This window comes from Selaginella moellendorffii, unplaced genomic scaffold, assembly GCF_000143415.4.
Source record: "Selaginella moellendorffii unplaced genomic scaffold, v1.0 SELMOscaffold_15, whole genome shotgun sequence".
In the NCBI taxonomy this organism is placed as follows: domain Eukaryota; kingdom Viridiplantae; phylum Streptophyta; class Lycopodiopsida; order Selaginellales; family Selaginellaceae; genus Selaginella; species Selaginella moellendorffii.
The window spans coordinates 468,074-485,312 of record NW_003314276.1 but is presented as its reverse complement, the minus strand read 5'-3'; the positions used below and the strand labels follow the sequence as shown (position 1 = coordinate 485,312).

General features: G+C 39.7%; 1 pseudogene; it reads left to right on the top strand.

Annotated features, from left to right (window-relative positions):
* Positions 1-283: 283 nt before the first annotated feature.
* Positions 284-1,530, top strand: LOC9633232 (annotated as a pseudogene).
* The last annotated feature ends 15,709 nt before the right edge of the window (positions 1,531-17,239 follow it).

Genomic DNA, 17,239 nt, shown 5'->3' with positions numbered 1-17,239 from the left:
ATTATGATTATGTGAAAAATTACAATTACAATTACAACTCTTTGAAATTACTAAAACATCAGGAATAAACATGACAGCATAGTTGGGACTTTTGCTAGTCAAACTCTTTATTTAAAGTTGTTATTTTGGCATCGACGTCACATATTCCATTTTTAGAATATCCATTTTTTCTTATGGCAGATGCTCTTGATTCAACAATCCAGATCTGTGACGCTCCAAAGCAATGGTGAGGATTGTGACATGGTGGCAAAGAGCTTGGTTTTAGGTTTAAGAAACGGTTATTATGGCTGTTCACAAGCCACCAGCGACTTGTGAACCTCTAGATATTACACTACAAACCATCTGTGGGTATGCGCCATGGAATTTTTCGGGAGTCTTGACTCTTTTCTTTCATTTGTTGTGATTTCTAGGCCATTTTCTTTTCACAAACTTGCTCCTGGACAAAATGATGGAGACTGCTAAGGAAAGTGGCATCCAGTGAAGAATTGTCAACCTCTCCTCCATCACACTTACAGCAGCGGAATCCAGTTCTCACACCTTAATGACAAAGCCCAGGTACCAAACGACTTTCTTTTCTCGTGAGCTTACATTCTTCCTTTTTTATTCCAAAAGGTACTCCAACACTAGAGCATACAGTCAATCCAAGCTCGTGAACATCCTCCATGCCAAAGAACTGGCAATGAGATTCAAGGTATTTGTCTAATGCTTTGAAATCTCTCCCACCTTTCTCTTTCGCCAATGCTTTCTCTTTCGCTGATTATGCCGAAGGAGTTGACATCACAGCCAATGCTGTTCACCCAGGGTTTATAATGTCACCTTTGATGTGGCACACATTCTACATAATGAGTTTGTCTGTTTTCGGTTACTTATGGAACTTTGATCTTCATGCAGGGTTTCTCAAGTTCTTCTCCAGCTTCCTTTGGAAAAATGTGCCACAGGTAAGAAGAATTCTCCCAATTATCTGGAAGTTTTTCGTGGCTAATACGTGACCAATCTCTTAGGACGCTGCTACAACGTGCTACACGGCTTTACATCCAAGCCTCAAGGACGTCACTGGGCAATACTTCGTGGATTCCAACAAATCCAGCTGTAGCGCTTATGGCAGAGATCCCGAGCTCGCTCACAAGCTATGGACCTTCTCCCAGGAGCTTATAGACAAGCGTTCTCCGTCCTAAAGGTAAAAGGTTGATGGTGCTAAAGAGCGAGTGAGCTTTCGGTTACTTATGGACCTTTGATCTTCATGCAGGGGTTCTCAAGTTCTTCTCCAGCTTCCTTTGGAAAAATGTGCCACAGGTAAGAAGAATTCTCCCAATTATCTGGAAATTTTTCGTGGCTAATACGTGATCGATCTCTCAGGACGCTGCTACGACGTGCTACACGGCTTTACATCCAAGCCTCAAGGACGTCACTGGGCAATACTTCGTGGATTCCAACAAATCCAGCTGTAGCGCTTATGGCAGAGATCCCGAGCTCGGTCACAAGCTATGGACCTTCTCCCAGGAGCTTATAGACAAGCATTCTCTGTCCTAAAGGTAAAAGGTTGATGGTGCTAGAGAGCGAGCTAGCAAACGAGGACAACTCGGCAATCATTTGTGGATAGACTGTATTTACTGTTCTCAAAAGCTCGAGCTCGAGCTTGATCAAAAGTAAGACGCATTGCCTACATTGCGCATTACTAAAACTTTGGTTTCAAGCATGTCGTCCATCACATACTTGACACCCTCTCGTTGGATTGCAGAGTCTTTGATCCCACCGTATGGCTGGCTATCAACGCGCATGCTTGGCGAATCATTGAGGCAAACTCCTCCAGCTTGTGAAGATCGAATAATCATCAAACAAACAATCAATACTTTCTATATCTCAAACACAAAGCTACCTCTATGTGCTCAAACGCATAGAAGGCCTTGTTTAGATCATGCGTAAAGACGCTGGCTTGGAGACCGTAATGTGTGTTGTTAGCTTCCTTCACGGCTTCCTTGAAATCACTGTGTCACCACAGTTTTAGTTTAGAGAGAGAAAAGAGAGTAAATAAGAACTTTAGGAGCTAAGAAACTTTGAGAGCTTACTTGTATGAGTAGAGAAGGATCACGGGACCGAGAATCTCTTCCTTCCTTGCATCTGTGTCAAAGGGAGCATCTTCCAGGATCGTTGGCTCCATGAAAGCTCCCCTTTGCTTACTACCAACTAGAAGTTTGGCACCTGCCTTCACTGCCTCGTTCACGCTCTTCTCCACTATAGCTGCCAACGACTTGGATATCATGGGCCTGATGGACGTGTCAGGATCTCCACCTTTGAGTTTCTTAAAGGCAGCAATCAATGCAGCCTTCACCTACACAACCAGCACCAGATACATTAGATCAAAGCTTGATTTGAGAACAAAGAATACGATAGAATTTAAATACAAGTGTCAGATACCTCCTTGTAAAGGCCACCTCTCACGTAAAGATGCTGCATGTGAATACACAACTGGCTGCTTTGATAGAATCCCTTGTGGTGCTTTTGTTATATATGCTAAGTCCATTTACAATATCAACATATTCCCACCTCAACTCCAAGTATGTAGATAGTGGCAATAGAATTTAAATGTTATAGATGGGTTTTACAAGATGAGAAATATATAAACTAATTTGAGTATCAAAAAAAAATAAAATTTAAAGTATAGATTTTTTTAGTTAAAAACCAGATAATGGAGTATTTGAAACAAGAAAGAAAATAAAAGAGTGCTATTGTTTTGAAATATAAATTACTAATTATGTTACAAAAAAATTTATTTTTCTATTCAGAGAAATTGTTGATGATATAAATATCTAAAACATGCATATAGTTGAGGAAATTTAAAAAATGTGATTAGTTTTGGAGGATTTGTATAAGTATAATATAAATTTTAAATCATATTTAGTCTTCAAGAGTAGAGTTTTCTAACATTCATCTTAAAATAAAAATACATCATAAGTGTAAATATTATATTTATAAATGTTTTGATAAATACTTGTTATACTTGAGTTAAATGTCAATAATATATTTTACATTATTTGAAAAGTATATTAAATATCAATAAAGTTTTTGTTCACATAGCAAAATGATATCTAACTATACAATTCTAACTTTTAATATTCTTTAAAATTTAAGTATCAACAATATAAACTTTAATACAATAAAATGATGAAGTATTGAGAATAAAATGCAATAGTAAGACTTTCCTAACAAATGATAAATTTATTACTGCAATTTTTTTTCTAAAATAAAAATGTAACAATAAATAATTAAATATTTATATTTTTTAATGACATTATATAGTTTTTTATAAAAATATGTCAGCATTAATATTTACATAGTAATGTGTCTGATCCATATTTATATTTAAAATATTAGTATTTTTATAATATATTTTAACTATGTAATAATGTGTCCCTTTATATAATTTTTGAAAAGTAAGTAGTGTTGAATCATTTAATAGTAATATATTTTTAAATTGGAATGCATAGTTTTATCATAAAGCATAATTACTGGTTTGTCCTAATACAAACATTATATCTCTGTGAGTGCATGGAATATGGAAAGGGAATACAGAAATGTGCATATCAATTAACCCAAAAACCCTAACTTATATACAGGAGCAAGTGGTCCGAATTGAAACCAATCCGACGGCTACCAAAATCCACTACGCTAATATTAGTATACGGCATCGTAGCCGTACACTTGGCCCTCACATCATCCCCTCCTCTCGGAATAATGGAAGGCCGTCAGGGTTCTCTTGTAGATGGGTCGGGATCTGGAGGAACGTCGGGAGGAGGCATTGGTGGATCGGTAGACGGTATTAACTGCTCCTGATCCCTCTGTATGAAGCGTTTTAATCGCTGCACATGCACAATCTCCGGAGGATCGGCCTGCTGAATGTCATGCCGAACCTCATAAACTTGTGGTCCAACTTGCCGCAACACCCGATACGGTCCTTTCCACTGCGCAAGGAGCCCCTTAGATAAACCACGTACCGTAAGATGGGGAAAACGGACTAACACCAAATCATCCACTTTGTACTCCGCTGGTGGACGATGATGGGAATTGTAGCGCCGTTGTTGTCCCACTTGTACGCGGCCTAAGTGTTCAGCAGACTCTGCTCGGACAAGTGGAAGAATGCTTGTCAAATATTGATCCCATGACCTAGCATCAGGAGCTCGTGGCAATCGCGAAGGTAAACCTAGCTCTGTTGGTAATATTGGATCATGACTATATAGAAGTTTATATGGTGAAGCACCAACAGAACTCTGCACCCCTGTGACATAAGCATACCGAAGAGACGGCAAATAACCATCCCAATCCGAATGTTGAAAGTTCACATACTTCGCAATCATCCCTTTGAATGTCCGAACGAGCCGTTCCACCAGACCGGCTGATTGTGGATGATAAGCACTCGTAAAAGTGTGGCGTATCCCCAACCGAGATGTTAAAACATGAAATACCTCAGCCATAAATGCAGGACCATTATCCGAAAGAATCCGTTCTGGACAAGAATGCTGGAACACCACTCAATTGAGGAGGAAGTATCCAACAGCAGTTGCAGAGGCACTAGCAAGAGCACCAACTTCCACCCAACGAGTCAAGTAGTCAGAAGCAATAATAACATACTCATTGCCAGCAGTCGATCGCGGAAAAGGTCCCATAAGATCAAACGCCACCAACTCAAACGGACGAGAAACTGCAATTGACTCCAACCGTCCTTCCGCAGCACAAAGGGGAGTATTACGAGCTTGGCACCAAACGCAGCTACGCACATACCGGATAATATCACGTCGCATCTCTGGCCAATAGAAAGATCTGCACAACTTCTCGGTGACACGACGGTGTCCCATATGCCCACCTAGAATAGGAGAATCATGGTAGGCATGGAGAAACCGCGGAATAAACACCGAAGGCACCACCAGCCGTAAATGAGCATCAGGATCCGTCCCCACAAAATAAAGAAGGCCATCTTCAAAGCGATATTGAGAATGTAAATGCCGAAAAGGCAAGTCATCAGCAAGTGATGCAAGATTCTCAAACCCATCTCGAAGCCTTCGAATCCACGGCTCAATCTTTTGAGCCTCGCGAACCTCATCCAGAGAAGGTAGATCTTGCTCTACGCCCTGTGGACACTGAACGTCAAGGACAGCAACCGCCGACGGCACAGAATCCTCATCTAGAAAATCCATAGATGCTGGAACAACAGGTTTGTCAGAAACATGAGAAGTGAGTGGAGAAGGAAGAGGAGCTCGAGAAAGGGCATCAGCATCAGCCATAGAACTCCCTGGGCGATGAACAACATCAAAATCATATATCTGAAGCTTCAAAGCCCATCGAGCCGTACGACCAACCAGGTTCTTCCGCTTCAATAATGAAGTAACAGCAGCATGGTCACCTTCAAGTAACGTCCGAGAACCATGTAGATAGGCATGAAGTTTCTCGAAACCCCAGACTGCTGCTAAACACTCCTTCTCCGTCGTGGAGTAGTTCATCTCCGCTGGTTGTAATGTACGGCTTATGTATGCAATGGGATGGCGCTGACCAGGCACACTCGAGCTCTCTTGCATCAACACACCTCCAAGACCAATGTCAGAAGCATCCACGCGCAAAATAAAAGGTTGAGTGTAGTCAGGATATGCCAAAACCGGAGGAGTCGTCAATAGCTCTTTGAGATTCACGAACGCCCGCTCACAATCGGGAGACCAGATGAAAGATGACGTTGATGACTTCAGCAACGCTCGCAATGGTAAAGTGCGATCGGAAAGATGATCCACAAAACGACCGAGATACTGCACCTTACCCAAAAAGCGCTGCACATCATTCACACACTTCGGAGTAGGGAACTTTAGAACAGCCACAAGTTTGTCAGGATCAACTTGCAAACCCTCACGAGAAATACGGTACCCAAGATAAGTTGTGTCCTTGGACCCAAACACGCACTTCGACTGCTTTAGCTTTAAACCAACGTCGCGTAACCGATCCAACACTTTACAAACATCACGAACATGCTCCTCCCACGTCCCCTCCGAGTGGATCAAGACATCATCAATGAGGTCAGCCGTCACCTCCGGCATATCGCAAAGAATCTCGTCCATCATTCGCTGAAAAGTTGCTGGAGCATTGTTCAAACCAAACGGCATCACCAAAAACTCGTACAAACCAAATGGTGTACGAAAAGCAGTCTTAGGAATATCGTCTTCAGCCATCAGTACTTGCCAATACCCAGAAGCAAGATCTAGCTTGGTGAACCAACGACTTCGCCCCAGACGATCCAAGAGATCAGCAGTGTGAGGAAGAGGGTACACGTCCGGGATCGTCACTTCATTTAACGGACGATAGTCGATGTAGAAACGAATACTCCCATCAGGCTTCGTCACAAGATGAGGTTCACATGCCCAAGGACTCAGCGACTTCCGAATAACACCCTTCTCCAACATCTCCTTGACGTTTGCACGTAAAATCTTGATCTCCTTGGGTGACCAACGACGAACAGGAACCTTGATTGGACGAGCATCCCCGGTTGGAATGGGATGACGTGTGGCAATCTTGGCCCCAGACGATAGGTCAAATTCAAAGAGATCAGAATACTCCTTCATGAGCTGGTCAACAGCTGCAACACAAAGATCATCGGAGGGATCGGAAAAGGGAAGAGCAGAACAAGATGGAAACACAAGAGGAAATAATGGGGGAACAAAAGTAATGGAAACAGAGGTAGAAGTAGAGGGACGAAGAGGTACGGAAGTGAGAGGAATGGATGAAACATAAGGAAGTATGAGACAAGGGGGAAAAGCCTCAAAGTCACACTTGGCATGATTGTGTTGCAACCAATCCATACCAAGAATGAGGTCAAAAGCTTGACTCGGCACCACCCGCAACGACTGCAACTCAAGCTCGAGATCGCCCACACGCACAACCAGGTCCGCCTCATCTCGTGCACATGCATGTGTACGGCCGTTGCCATAAAGAATGAAAACTGGATCCGCCGCACGACGACAACGTGTGGCAACAGGTAGAGCAATAGAAGATAAACTCGAACCTGTATCAACCAACACGGAGAGAAGAATAGGAGACCTCTTGTTATAAAAACGAGCTTGGAAAGTAAACACTGGATGAACCGGTGCCGAGTGAACCCCTTGATGATACTCCCGAAAGAAAGATGGAGGGGTCACTAACTTATTCACACAAGGTCCCTCCATTACTCGCGCGACTCCTCGTTTCCCGAATGCACCTCGGTATCCAAACCTTCCACCGCAGCAGCACCAACGGGACGTTGCTGACGCCAAGGTCTCCACCCAGGAAATGGAGGTCGCCAATCCGGAAAGCGCCGACAACGCCGATAAGTATGACCAACTTCATCACACGCCCAGTAACGAATGTCACGGCCACGACCACGTCCTCGCCCTTGTCCTTGGACTCGAGTAGCAGCAGCATCAACCTCCATGGGAACAGGACCATCACTCATAGGAAGTGGAGCTGAAGGACGTGTAGCAAGAAGTGGAAGAGGCGACGTCTCATAACATTGTGCCAAGCGAAGAGCATCGTCAAGAGTGGCAGGAGCAAGTGCATGCACAAGTCCGACAAGATCTTGACGAAGTGCTGGCCACAGCATTCCTAGCTTGATCCACTCCGACATATTTGGCTCCGCACGAAGCAAAAGACTTCGGAAACGAACGCCAAATTGCATCACCGACTCAGATGGCCCTTGGCGAAGACGATGCAATTGTTGGAAGGCATCATCACAATCGTCGGCGTGTCCAAAGGCACGTTTGAAGACGTCTGGAAGAACACTCCAATCGCCACGAGTAGCTGCGCTCAATCCATTGTACCACTGCAATGCCGTCCCTTGAAGACATGTGGGGAACTCACGCAAACGTCGAGCATCATCCCAAGAATGATATGTGGCAATCACCGTGAAGTGATCGAACCAATGGTACACATCATCCCCAGGATTCCCACGAAAGAACTCCGGCCGAACGCGAGGATTGGCACCAAAAGCAGGAGGAGTTGTACCATGTGCCGTGAACGCCGCCATCAACTGAGTTTGGTTGTTCAATTGCAGGCGCATAGCATCAAGCAATTGAACCAACTGCTGCTCTAGAGTCAAAGGAGGAGATTGCGGATCGGCCATGAAAATGAATGAGAAAGGAAGAGCAAAAGAAGAGAAATGACAAAAAGCTGGAAAGAAATGGTAGATCTAGACAATGCAAAAAGCTAGATCTAAACCAAAATCCTGAAAGGAAAGAACAAAAGAAAGGAAATGGAAAAAGCTAGATCTAAACAATGCAAAAGCTAGATCTAAACCGAAATCCCAAATCCAAGCACTCCCCAGGGACAATCAAAGGTGCCCCTCACCTCCACCAATGTGAGTGCATGGAATATGGAAAGGGAATACAGAAATATGCATATCAATTAACCCAAAAACCCTAGCTTATATACAGGAGCGAGTGGTCCGGATTGAAACCAATCCGACGGCTACCAAAATCCACTACACTAATATTAGTATACGGCATCGTAGCCGTACACTTGGCCCTCACATCTCCAATATAATTATTATATTTGGATGTACCTTTTTCAAACACCTATAATGTAGTGTGAATATCTAGATACATTTACTCATGTATATTTTTAAATATAAAAAAAGACACATAACAGAAATTCTATTATTCTATTGTAAACTATGAACCTTAGAGGCACCATTACAATTCAGATAAAAAGTTTATGCAATAAAAATTATAATTTCTCCAAACTAATCTTTTATTTTTTTGTAGTATATAATTCTTTGGCTTTGTGAAAACTCAATTGCTTTTAAAGCCTGACAGAAATCTTCTAGATGTGTTTAGGGTTGTGTAGCTTTTAATAAAGGTAATAAAAAATTTCAAATTCAAATTTAATGATGATTAAAAAATTATCTTATCTTCCCCAACACTTGCATTATTATCTCACTGCGTTATTGTCCATTGCTCTGGAGATGAATAGTAGCAAAGCTAAGCTAAATTTAACCTTGTATACAATCAGAATTTCTAATATTGTAAAATTTGAAAAGAAGATCTATTTATCTTGGGTATGCTAAATCTCCCAGCAGATATTTCAGCATACTCTTTGTTCTATAGAATGAAATCTTTATAAAACAAAAAGTACTTGATTGATTTTATACTACATTACGAAAATTAAACATAATTTTGTTGCACAAAGATGGTATGTAGTAGATAGAATAGAAAATATACTTTAAATTTAAAAGTAAATAAAGTAGTGACTATAGAAAATAATATAATTCTATCATATATAGAAATATGATAGAAACATAAAGAAACATAATGCTATGTCCTTATGGAGATTTTATTATATATACTTTTTTGAAAACATTTAATTGAAAAAACTTAAAATATATTAAAGTAGAATATAAAAAAATTAGAGTCTATAACAATATCTTATATTCTAATTGAAAATAGAGGACTTAATAGTTCCAGCTATTTCTTCTGTATAATAATTTAATTTTTATCAGTAATCTAATGGTACTTATTAAAACATAAGTTAAATTAAATCTCTAAATGACTCATCTGGCCATGGGATTCCATAGTGAGTTATTCAATTTATAGAAAATCTAGAACTTCACTCAACAATCAAAGTTTTAAATGTTATATAATGTTATGTGTTATATTTATTATGTTATGATGTGTAGTGCACGTGGTTTTTACCCTTTATCCTATGGTGATTTACCATAGGATAACACCACAAAGTGGAACCTAAAGCCTTTTTGTGCCACGTGACAGATGCCACGTGTCACATGCCACGTGTCCAAAGGAACGTGGTGTGGAACTTGAGGTTTAGGGCCTTGGGCCACTGAACGAAAGAACGGTGCCAAACTCCCAAGCTTGGAGCCAAGGAGTGACGGAACCGAACCACGGAGCAACTCCCGAGCATACAGCCCAAGGAGCAAAGGGACAGGAGCCCAGAGTGACTTGGAACAGTCCTGGAGCAACCAGCATCCTAATGCCAGGACCAGCACGCAAAACAAAGCCAAACAGAGTCTGGCGCTATTTCGGCATACCAGTGGCCTAACGCGAGGACATGGGTACTCCACCAGCTAGCATGGAATGGAACTTGGGCTTAGACCCAAGCCGGATGCAGAACAAGGACAGGCACACAAGTGGGAGCTAGACTATGCCTTAGGTTGGTCGGCCATGCCCAACTTACCCACTATCCCTACTATACATTTGGAACCCCCCATAGCCCCCCCCCCCCCCCTTGAGGAACGCACGTTTTAGGCTTTCACCCCAAGCCTCCCTTAGTACCAAGAGTTAGTCTCTGGGACAAGCTCAAAACTTACTAAATATGGAATGTCCTTAGATTGTGAATTTGGACACGGGACAGACACCATTGTGTTTGGGATGATCTCTACATTCTATAGATATGCCAAACGAGCAAATCAAGACACTTTCCAGAAATAGCATTTGGGACTGAAATGAGACTAACACAAAGGGCATGATAGGGAGGGTGTTTGGCAGACACGGTAAGCTATCATCTAGCGAATATTGAGGGACCAAGTTCAATATCGCGGGGGTTCCCAATACTAGCAAGTGCAAGTCAACGAATGAGTTTCTCTAACCAGGTCAAATATGCTTGACTAATAGCACTTAGGAATTCCGTCCTTATGCCCATCTGGTCAAGTGCACACGCGAGGACCAGTTTCTCAATTAGCTTAGGCGAACACTAATAACGGGTCTAGCAATACCGACCTCCTGCCATCATGGCAGTAAGGTAAGAGTGTCCGTAAGGACTGGCCGACAGGTAACTTTCGATACCCGAAGTCACATTCACGCCCTGATGTGTGCTGGTGATAGAGTCAATTCTAGATGGGATTTTTAATATAAAGATTATATGATGTTTAAATATGCATGTTATCATTATGAATATATTGAAAACTAAAATTACAATTACAACTCTTTGATATTATTAAGATATTAGTAATAAAAAAAATACTCCCAGCGTACCTGGGGCTTTAATAACTAATTTTCATTTCTCCCAGCATTGATAATGTTATTGCTATATATTAAATATAGTAACATATAAAAAATATAATAATACCATTATTTAAGTGCTAGATCTAACTTTATTAAAAATATTAATCTTTTTTATAATTGATATCTGTTAATAATCATGTTATAATAGCGGTTTTTAAAAAATGAATTGTAATTATATTTTGAACTGAAATTTTGTATATTTTTAGGTATATATAATTTAAAATCCATTGGCTAAAGACAATCTTGAATAAAATATTTGCAAGTTTTAAAGTTTATTAAAGCTTTCAAAGTCATCACATCCATAAGCTGTTATAATCATAACTTCTAGCATGATATCACCTAAATATCATCTTCATAAAGTGTAGTTTATTATTTTAAACTTTATTCCTAACAATCTAGATATTTAATTGTGAGTTGTTCTACAAATTTGTAACCTGAATCTCTTCTCATGAGAACTTCATTTAGACCACTCTTTTTAACATTTTAACTTTTTATTTGTATAAAAAATTTTCTATATATTTTTTTCTCAAGTATTTTATCTCTTCATCATTTAAATTCCATAGTAGTTATCTTTTATATTATAAGGTACAAAATGTCTTTCACACTCTTGATTTATTGGTAAAGCATTTTCTTTATTATTGGTGTATTAATAATTTTTATTTTATAAAACAGCTAATAAAAGTATTTTAAAATTTATTATTTCTATAATTCCCAGAGGAGTTGTATTTTTTTCATCAATGTGACATATAATTTTTCTCTATCTAGAAACCATTAACTTTTATTCTTTTAAATACTTAATTTACCATTTTGAACTAACAGGATATTTTCCTTATGTTCTGATAGCAATTAAGATAATACATTTGCAGAAAAAATCTAGAGCAAGATCAAAAGACTTATGTAAACCATATGGTTTAACTATAGCAAATAAATTATTGTTTCAATATTGAGGCAAATGATAAAACTCATGTAAAGCTGCTGGTAGATTAAAGTAAGGTTATGAGCAAGAAGACTAATTAAAAACATAACAGACTTTGTTAATTTTTTAAATATTATTAAGAAATGGATTTGATATTTGTATGTGTATGTGATATCTTATACCATATTAGATACCATGTCATATATGAGACATGAATTCATAGTTTTATCATTAAGTTTTAATACAGATTTGTCTTAATACAAACATTATATCTCTGATGTAATTATTATATTTGGATGAAGATAAAAGAATATTAGTTTGATTTAGAATCTAAAATGTAAACTATTCTTCACTATTGGCTTATGAGGTTTAATATAAATATGTAGATACATTTATTTATGTATGTTTAAAATCTAAAACCCTACAGATAATAGAAATTCTATTATTCTTTAGTAAAATATGAATGTTAGAGGCATTATTATATTTCAGATAAAAAGAATTTAACTCAGTATGCAATTAAAATTAAAATTTCTCCAAACTAAGCTATTTGTTTTTTGGTAGTCTATGATTTTTTTGTTTTGTGAAAACTCAAGTGCTTTTCAAGCAAGGAAAAAATCCTGCATGTGTGTTTAGGGTTGTGCACCTTTTTTATAAAGGCAATGAAACATCAAATTCAAATTTATTGATGATAAAAAATGATCTTATCTTCCCCAACACTTTGTATTATTATCTATTTGCATTATTGTGCATTTCTTTAGAGATGAATAGCAGAAAATTTTAGATAAATCTAACTTTATATACAATCCAAATTTCTAAAATTGTAAATTTATAAAAAGAAGATTTATTTATCTTGGGTATGCTATATCTCCCAAGCTCTAAAATCAAACTTTGGATATGAGAGCTTCTCCACCAAGAGTCTCAAAATATAATTGAAAGGGGAATAATGCATGTTATTCATCATTTCTGTTGTCACTTGAATATTCACAACAGAATTATAACTTGAAATTTAGTAACACATTAATATATAACTAATTTAAAGATACTTTTAGTTTATAATTTAAATTTATTCAAATATATAATCTAGACCAAAATAATTTTAATCTAAAAATACAAAAGAAAATTAGAACATTAATATAAAAAATTTATATATAAATACTACTCAAACATAAATATACTTAACCCTAAGTATCCTAAGACCTTTAACCAATTGCAAAAACTCTTGTTTAAAAACCTTTTTCCTTTATTTAAACTTTTTTGTATCATCTAGTGAGTCATTCTTTTTGGTTGCATATAATCCACCATTCTTCCTTGGAAACTCACAATGTAAATTTTATATCACTATATTATAATTCATCTATGATTTATCATTTATCATTTATCTGATTTTTTTTTATCATTTATCTGATAACAAATTATAATGCATCTGATAAATTTAACCTTGTATACAATAAAATTAGAAAAGAAGATTTATTTATCTTAGGTATGCTATATCTGGGGTCTCTGCTAGTTTCAATTAATTTTGACTTTTTAAACGAATATGCCAATAGGGTTTTCAGGGATGATCGACCTTGCTGATAAGTGTATCCAACTGGGTCTGCAATATCCAGATTCAATCGAGTGGCACAACTGGATCCCAGGAAGAGAGTATCACAAAATCTTATATGTGAGAAACAAAATTTATAAAACTCAAGTAAGTCTCTTCCTTTTCAATTTTGTTTAGTGAAGTCGTCGATTCAGGTTATACAATGGTGTGCTCCTCCATCGTCTCAGTTTTGGACGACTTACAACGAGCCTGTGAGGCTGAATGGGCTCGTTACCGTGGCCATTGGCGTTGTGTTCAGGCCCTCAAAGCTGCAGTGGTATGAAAGCGTGATCGAATTTTCATCCACAAAGGTATTGTTTAGTGTGCCTTGAGCATTTCCTTATGAGATAATTTATTTAGGGAGATTTTTCCGTGACCCTGAGAGGAATTCCTCCGCTGGTATGCCTCAGTTTCCAAAAGGCCTTGTGGCTGGGATACTGTCCAGTGAATGATTTTACTGAAAGGAAGTTCATCATGAGGAACCTTGGTGATACCATCTTGACGGCGAGCTGGAAAGTCCATCTTCCTTTTACAATTGCTCCAGAAAAAGTCACTATAAATCCTGGAGATGCTCTCTTGGCTACTGGAAGGTTTGCTCCAAGGAAAGCTGGCCCGTACGAAGCTGTGGTAATTGAATGCAAGTTTCTCTTAAGGGGTTTAAAGATCTTCGTGTTTATTTTTCTTACTCTCAACTTTTGATTTTAATTTAGGCATTGTGCTGGATTGGTGGCATGTCTGTCAAGCTTCAACTGCATGGAGTTGGAAAGCATTCTTTCCTTACACTATCCCAAACGATGATAAACTTTGGATCTCTTTTCCTTGGCACTGTCAGAGTGATATACTTGAAAGTCACTAATAATTCTGCAGTTCCCTCATTTTATCAGCTAAAAAGACTTAATACTGATTCCGACTTCACGGTGGAGCCCGCAGAAGGAACTATACCAGAAGGATCAACACATTATTTAAAGGTAGCAATAATTGGTTTTTTACTATCTGCTTTGAACTTTCTTAGTCTTTGTAGCTAACATATAGACCTACTGTTGCTGGTTCGTGTCCCGTGGAACACTTCGATCTTGTTGTCCCACAAACCAGCCCAGTTTCGTTTACTTGCGTTGGTGGAGTATTGAGGCCAACAGTAAGAATTTCATCTTTTACTGTCAGCTTTGGCACTGTCGAGTCAGGGGGGCACAGCTCACGCTCCATCACATTGAAAAATCAGACAGATCTGCCCGTACTGTTTCAATTTATGCCGGGTGACATGGGGGTATTCCAGTTCCATGAATCAAATGGCTGCATTGCTCCAAGAAGCACAGTGATACTGACGGTCAAGTTTAAGCCCATAGAGCCTGCCAATTACTACGTGCGTGTCATGTGCATTATCAAAGATCAGTATCCCTTATATTGTGATCTGGTTGGTACTTGCTTCAGGGACATCGTGAGAGCATCAACTTTGATGTCCTACCATATAGATCGTCATCGACAGTCATTAATTGACCGAAAAGGAAAAAAACCCGAGCCTATGACTACAAACTTTTGGAGCTCCGACAGGACACAAGTTGCTGAGGGCGATGAGTCGGAGGTGGAAGATTTTGATCAATGGAACATGAGCACAGTATCAGAGCACGGTACAACGACCGTTCCTGATATGCTCAAAGGCCTTCTAGTGCCTCAAGAGAACAGAAAGAGTATGTTGGGGGACTTTTTTGTGGATTCTATTCCGGTTTTTTCCAAAGCTGTAATGAAAGCTAACGAAGTCTGGGACGAATATTTTAATGGGAGCATGGACGGATGGGACCCGGTGACCCTGGATGTGACACAGGTTGACTTTGGCATGTGTGAGTGCAATGGTTCCTCTCATACGAAGAACATAACTGTGAAGAACAATTCCAGAGATGGTCATGTGAACATCATCTGGGTGATCCGGGAACCGCATCTGGAGATGATCAAGCCAACGGGAGCCTATGTTGACAGTGACTTCAGCGAGATGATGTATTACAAAAATTTTGACCCGGTATTTCAGGTCTGCCCGCCGGTCGCTCGAATCAACGCTGGAGATCTGTTCACTTTTAATGTGACTTACAAACCAAAGCTTCCAAACTTTTACTACTTCAAGCACATGGCTTGCTTTGTCTACGACATCAGCAGCTCCAAGGGTACATCAAACGTGCTACCGCCTTGGACTATCATTGGTTCTTGTTTTGGTCATACTTTCCATTCTCACTCATGGGAAGTTCGTCCAGAGGCATTCTTTGATCCAGGCAGAGTTGTGTTTCAACCAGCGCTGCAGGGATCATGCGTCTACCAAACTGTGGCTCTCCGCAACCTGAAACACACTGCCTTGAGGTAGTTTGAAGAAGGTAAGTCTAGTTTTTGATCATTTATGACAGCTGTGCAGATTTTTCTTTCCTCGGGAGTTTCTTTGGCCCGAGTTTTCACTGACTCCTATGGAGGGTGTTATTCCAGGTAATGGCTTTCAGCTTATTAGCTTCAGATTTACTGCTGGTCACCTGGGGTTTTTTGCCAACAAGATTATCTGTAGATTAAATCATTCAATGGTCGATGAGCTTCTTATCACTTTGTATGCAAGTTCTCATATCCCCAAGGTGCAAATGAAATCTACTTATGTCCAAACAATCCTGACAGACTGTTACTCCAGATGGAGGTTTCTAATGGCACCAGCATTTGTTTTAAGCCAACAAACATTGGCACGCGAGAACATTTACCAATTACCCTCACCAACACAAGTGACATTGCTTTGCAGTATGACTGCCTCGTGCCGATGGAATATGGAGACATAATTTCTCTCTCTCCGGCATCTGGAGTTTTACGAGGAAAGGAAAAGCAGGAGGTGATTTGCACTTTTAGTCCACTTGATGAGAAGTACTACTCGTTTCAAATATCCTGCTCCTACTCTGGTTGCATTGAGACGGCCTATTACCAAGAGCACAAAGTCCTGACGAGGAACTGTCCAACTCCCAAAACGGATTATTTCACATTGGACATTGATGGAGAGGGACTAGTTGGAGTTATCACTGTGGAGCCCGGAAGGGCCGACTTTGGGATGCTAGTAGTCAATAACCAATACGAACACAAGCTTAGCTTATACAATTCTACCAAGGGTCTCCTGGAATATGCTCTTAGCTGCCACTCATTGTCCATTACCTCAGACAAGTACTCGATTACTTTCGACACTCCTACAGACTCTATAGCACCCAAATCATACAAGGACGTTATGGTGTTGTTTACGCTCAAGTACAATATACATTATAAGATGGACATCCAATGCAAAACGCTGGCTCCCACAACTGACGAATGTCTTGCCAAGCACAAGCCTGTCGGCGCTTACACAACATGTGCTTTCTCGGCTGTTGCTGCGTATCCAGCTGTAGTTATTTCGGGGGTTAGGAGTGAAAGGCTCAGCGCTGCTCAGCTCTGGAGTCGCTTGCGGATAGACGACTTGAATCACGCGCTGAGCGAGCCTCCAAGACCAGCTCTTACGAACTCGGTCTACAAGTATCTTTTTGGCCTTGGAAAGCCACTGGACGACTTTAAGCCATTCATGCTCCGGTTTATGGCTCAAAATGTCGGACGGAAGCCTTCAGTGGTGCACATTGTTTTTACTTGTCGAGTTCCTCTCACGGTCTCATGGAAGATTCGGCTTTGGAATGACACCGAGGTTGACATGGAAAGCTGGGTAGAAGATGGCGAGCCAAGCGAAGA